The following is a 6,085-nucleotide window of genomic DNA, read 5'->3' as shown; positions in this document are numbered from 1 at the left end:
AGCATAACATAAGTTTTGACCAATACGAGGAGGGGCCCGCCAACGACCACCTCCCTATAGTAGTTTTTTACCCCACGCACTATTGCGTGCATGTTTACAGTACTAGTGCCAGCTATCATTAGGTTTATATATCGTGTTTCAGTGATATATGGGTAAATTCTACCATTTATTCTTATGTATGTATATGGCATTTCTATGCCATATTTATATAATTCATTCATATCTTAATTTATATTTATTATATTATACATTATTATGCCTTATAGGTATTATACCTATAAGCCATATCCATACGATTCATATACTAGTGCAGCCCCTCACTAGGTTTATATATCTCATTTTAATTATATATTGGTAAATTCTATTATTTATTCTTGTGTATATGGCACTTATATGCCGCCATATCTATAAAAATGCATTTATATTTCAATGTATATTTTCTATATTATACATTATTATGCCTTAAAAAGTTATTATACCTACCATAAGGCGATATCCATACGATTCATTTATATAAAAGATATATGTATAATTTTCTATACATAATTTTTTTTTATGAATATATGGGTTTCCTAAGCATATCCATATAATACATTTAGTTTTATATGGATTAGATTGGTCTTCTTTATTGTATTGCCAAACTCATATTGATAAAATAAGTTTTGAACAATAAGAGGATCAGCCGCCAACCAACCAACCACTGCTACCATTGGAGGAACATATACTTACTTTTTATATGTCCTCTTACTTGAATGGTCCTCTCTTTACTTGAAAATTTCATTACCATAGGAATCTATTTATACATGGAATATGATTTCCACTACTTTTTCGCGTCACTAATAATTAATATGACGATACAGACTTGCTACCATAACATAAGTCTTGAACAATAATAGGAGCAGCCGCCAACCAACCACCAACCAACCAACCACTGCTACCATTGATAGTAATTTTATATGTCCTCTTTAGTTGAATTTCAATACCATAGGAATATTTATACATGGAATATGTTTTGCCACTACTTTTTCGCGTCACTAATAATATGACGATACAGTCTTGCTACCATAACATAAGTTTTGAACAATAAGAGGAGCAGACACACCAACCAACCAACCGCGCTGCTACCATTATATATACTTATATTTATATAAGTCCTCTTTACTTGAATGGCCTCTTTACTTGAATTTCAATACCATAGGAATATTTATTTATACATGGAATATGTTTTGCCACTACTTTTTCGCGTCACTAATAATATGACGATATAGACTTGCTACCATAACATAAGTTTTGAACAATAAGAGGAGCAGACACCAACCAACCAACCGCTGCTACCATTGAATGAACCATATATACAAACTTTTATATATGTCCTCTTTACTTGAATTTTAATACCATAGGAATATTTATACATGGAATATGTTTGCCACTTTATCATCGCGTCACTAATAAGATGACGATACATTTTGTTTGTTCAATATTTACTTATATATTGATGTTTCCAATTTAGGTCTTTTATATTTCTTCTTCCCTACCTTACACACCACAAACAAAGTGGCGTGCGATGCTGCAAGCAAGCATAATGATTATGCCCGCTTGCAACATCTTTATTATCGAATCATCAAGCAAAGGATAAGCTTCAGTGGATCGCAGTATGGCAGCTGCTCAACCACTTACAACACCTTGCCTGTTACAAAAGTCGTTTACAATTGATTCTAGGCTTTGTCATTGTATTAAATAATGCTTTTATATGTAACTAGCGCGGCATCAGGTGATCAAAGATCCTCCCAATTTACTATGTTACAAATTACATTGGCATCACATCCATTGTCGTTTATAAAGTAAATTATAAACTTTAAATGGTTTAGAAGCCATACAATGCAAATTGCCCCTTATTTATCATTGCAGTCCAGCACGGATACGACCTTAGAGGCGTTCAGGCATAATCCAACGGACGTAGCGTCATACCACTGTTCGCTCGAACAAGTATTGTGCCATTGGTCCGTACCTGCGGTTCCTCTCGTACTACGCAGGAATGCTGTCGCAACAACGTTTTGTCATTAGTAGGGTAAAACTAACCTGTCTCACGACGGTCTAAACCCAGCTCACGTTCCCTTGCATGGGTGAACAATCCAACGCTTGGTGAATTTTGCTTCACAATGATAGGAAGAGCCGACATCGAAGGATCAAAAAGCGACGTCGCTATGAACGCTTGGCCGCCACAAGCCAGTTATCCCTATGGTAACTTTTCTGACACCTCTTGTTAAAAACTCTTTAAACCAAAAGGATCGATAGGCCGAGCTTTTGCTGTCCCTGTGTGTACTGAACACCGAGATCAAGTCAGCATTTGCCCTTTTGCTCTATGTGTGGTTTCTGTCCGCACTGAGCTGGCCTTGGGACACCTCCGTTATTATTTGAGAGATGTACCGCCCCAGTCAAACTCCCTACCTGGCAATGTCCTTGAATTGGATCATACCTGAGTAATTGGAGTTATACCAAATTTTCAAATCAAAAATACATAAATGCACCGTTTTATTAAAGAATTTGTTTGCGATTATATAACAAACTCGTGATACTTTGATCAAGAAGCTTGCATCAAAACCCAATACCATAAGATATAATAAATATATCCGTATAATGGCTAGGAAATGATACACGTTCCATTTAATCAAGTAAGTAAGGAAACAATAAGAGTAGTGGTATTTCATTGGCGATACCAAACCGAAGTCTAATATCTCCCACTTATTCTACACCTCTTATGTCTCCTTACACTGCCAGATTAGAGTCAAGCTCAAAAGGGTCTTCTTTCCCCGCTAATTATTCCAAGCCCGTTCCCTTGGCTGTGGTTTCGCTAGATAGTAGATAGGGACAGTAGGAATCTCGTTAATCCATTCATGCGCGTCACTAATTAGATGACGAGGCATTTGGCTACCTTAAGAGAGTCATAGTTACTCCCGCCGTTGACCCGCGCTTACTTGAATTTCTTCACTTTGACATTCAGAGCACTGGGCAGAAATCACATTGTGTCAACACCCGCTAGGGCCATCACAATGCTTTGTTTTAATTAGACAGTCGGATTCCCCAAGTCCGTGCCAGTTCTGAATTGATTGTTAATTGATAATCGTTATAATTAATAAGAACTAATTGGTTTAACCCAATTAGTATTCTTAAAAATTTTAGCAAGAAAGTTCCACAATTGGCTACGTAACTAAACTATCCGGGGAACAAGTGACCAACATAAATGCCAGACACTCTATTTACCCAGAACGAGCACATAAACCATGTTATTGTTTCCCAATCAAGCCCGACTATCTCAATCTTCAGAGCCAATCCTTATCCCGAAGTTACGGATCTAATTTGCCGACTTCCCTTACCTACATTATTCTATCGACTAGAGACTCTTCACCTTGGAGACCAGCTGCGGATATTGGTACGGCCTGTTGAGAAGTTTGCGTGTCCCCACCATAAATTTTCAAGGTCCGAGGAGAAAATATCGACACAACAGTATATGTCATGCTCTTCTAGCCCATCTACCATATCTCTCTGCGAAAGACTTCCATGGTAGTACGGCTATAAAACAGAAAAGAAAACTCTTCCGATATCTCTCGACGGCTTCTTTATGGTCGTTCCTGTTGCCAGGATGAGCACGAGGCCCATATTTAATAACAAACGGATACTCAACAGGTTACGGAATTGGAACCGTATTCCCTTTCGTTCAAAATTATTCAAGTATATTAATTAGCTTGATTTATATAATATAATTATATTTGTATGGCATTTGTGTTTTACTTGAAAATTTTCGGCTTTCGCCTTGAACTTAGGACCGACTAACTCGTGATCAACCACTGTTCACACGAAACCCTTCTCCACTTCAGTCCTCCAAGGTCTCATTCGATTATTTGCTACTACCACCAAGATCTGTACCAATGGCAGCTCCATGCAGGCTTACGCCAAACACTTCTACGCATACCATTGTACCTTCCTACTCACTAAAGTTTCAAAATTTATATCACAAGTAATATAAATCATCTACTTTAGCGGTAATGTATAGGTATACAACTTAAGCGCCATCCATTTTAAGGGCTAGTTGCTTCGGCAGGTGAGTTGTTACACACTCCTTAGCGGATTTCGACTTCCATGATCACCGTCCTGCTGTTTTAAGCAACCAACGCCTTTCATGGTATCTGCATGAGTTGTTAATTTGGGCACCGTAACATTACGTTTGGTTCATCCCACAGCGCCAGTTCTGCTTACCAAAAGTGGCCCACTGGGCACATTATATCATAACCTTGAACTTCATATCAAGAAAGTTAAGGTTCTTACCCATTTAAAGTTTGAGAATAGGTTAAGATCGTTTCGACCCTAAGGCCTCTAATCATTCGCTTTACCAGATAAGATTATTTTATATAACATTAAAATGCACCAGCTATCCTGAGGGAAACTTCGGAAGGAACCAGCTACTAGATGGTTCGATTGGTCTTTCGCCCCTATACTCAATTCTGACAATCGATTTGCACGTCAGAACTGTTTCGGTCTTCCATCAGGGTTTCCCCTGACTTCAACCTGATCAAGTATAGTTCACCATCTTTCGGGTCACAGCATATATGCTCAAGGTACGTTCCAGTTAGAGGCATAAATAATATAAATATCATTATACATAACTATATAGAACGCCCCGGGATTGTGTTAATTAGCTATAAATAGTTAAAAAACTAATCCCATTATTAGTCAAGTTAATTACGCTATTAGGTTTATATCCCAATAACTTGCACATATGTTAGACTCCTTGGTCCGTGTTTCAAGACGGGTCCCGAAGGTATCCTGAATCTTTCGCATTGTTAATCATACAAGTGCATATAATAAACACAAAAATCAATGATAATTATGCCATTATATAATTCCGAAAAATTAACGCACTGTATTCATATAAATCTATCAGCACTTTATCAAATTAATAACATTTATTCTGTGTTAAAATGCAAGCAAATTAATTTGAATAAACTATAAGTTATATTTTATGATAAATTTTGTATGCTAATAGATTACAATGTCCTTATATGGAAAAAATGCACACTATTATCATAATATTGTTTAAATATTACAATTTTAATGATGAATTTTCCATAACGGATATTCAGGTTCATCGGGCTTAACCTCTAAGCAGTTTCACGTACTGTTTAACTCTCTATTCAGAGTTCTTTTCAACTTTCCCTCACGGTACTTGTTTACTATCGGTCTCATGGTTATATTTAGTTTTAGATGGAGTTTACCACCCACTTAGTGCTGCACTATCAAGCAACACGACTCTTTGGAAACATCATCTAGTAATCATTAACGTTATACGGGCCTGGCACCCTCTATGGGTAAATGGCCTCATTTAAGAAGGACTTAAATCGTTAATTTCTCATACTAGAATATTGACGCTCCATACACTGCATCTCACATTTGCCATATAGACAAAGTGACTTAGTGCTGAACTGATTTCTTTTCGCTCGCCGCTACTAAGAAAATCCTGGTTAGTTTCTTTTCCTCCCCTAATTAATATGCTTAAATTCAGGGGGTAGTCCCATATGAGTTGAGGTTGTGTATAACTTTTTTTGCAATTAATTCTTTATATATAATGATAAAACATTTTATTAAATTCGTTATATATTTTATATATTTGTATGGCATTTGTTTGGTCTAACGAATCAACGAAGAATAATAATATTGTCAACGGCTTTCTATTTACTAATCTTTAATAAGAGACAATTCTAGATAAATTTTTTATGCTAGACATTTCTCAGTATTATTTGATTGAAAAAGAAAATATTTCTCTTCGTTTTTCACATTCAAATTATTTACTAATGTGAGATAATGTTTTTCATATATTTGTTAATATTATGAATAATATAATAATTAAATTATTATTATCCAATAATATACCATATGCTTATAAAATTTCATTATAAAATTTATATAAACAACTTAATTAGCATAGTCTTACAACCCTCAACCATATGTAGTCCAAGCAGCACTATAAAATTAATTAAAGTACATAACAGCATGGACTGCGATATGCGTTCAAAATGTCGATGTTCATGTG

The 6,085-nt window shown here is 35.9% G+C and overlaps 2 non-coding genes across 2 annotated transcripts in view; both read right to left on the bottom strand.

Moving 5' to 3' along the window:
• Window positions 1-1,613: 1,613 nt before the first annotated feature.
• Window positions 1,614-5,584, bottom strand: LOC119558724. Its single transcript, XR_005220383.1, has one exon. It is a non-coding gene; the product is annotated as a large subunit ribosomal RNA (ribosomal RNA).
• A 401-nt stretch (window positions 5,585-5,985) lies between these two features.
• The window catches only part of LOC119558730, a 179-nt gene continuing 79 nt past the window's right edge, over window positions 5,986-6,085 (bottom strand). The window contains exon 1 of the ribosomal RNA XR_005220387.1: window positions 5,986-6,085. This exon is cut by the window's right edge and continues 79 nt beyond it. This is a non-coding gene — a ribosomal RNA (5.8S ribosomal RNA).

Source organism: Drosophila subpulchrella, unplaced genomic scaffold, assembly GCF_014743375.2.
Source record: "Drosophila subpulchrella strain 33 F10 #4 breed RU33 unplaced genomic scaffold, RU_Dsub_v1.1 Primary Assembly Seq131, whole genome shotgun sequence".
In the NCBI taxonomy this organism is placed as follows: Eukaryota; Metazoa; Arthropoda; class Insecta; order Diptera; family Drosophilidae; genus Drosophila; species Drosophila subpulchrella.
This window is presented reverse-complemented; position numbering and strand designations above follow the sequence as displayed.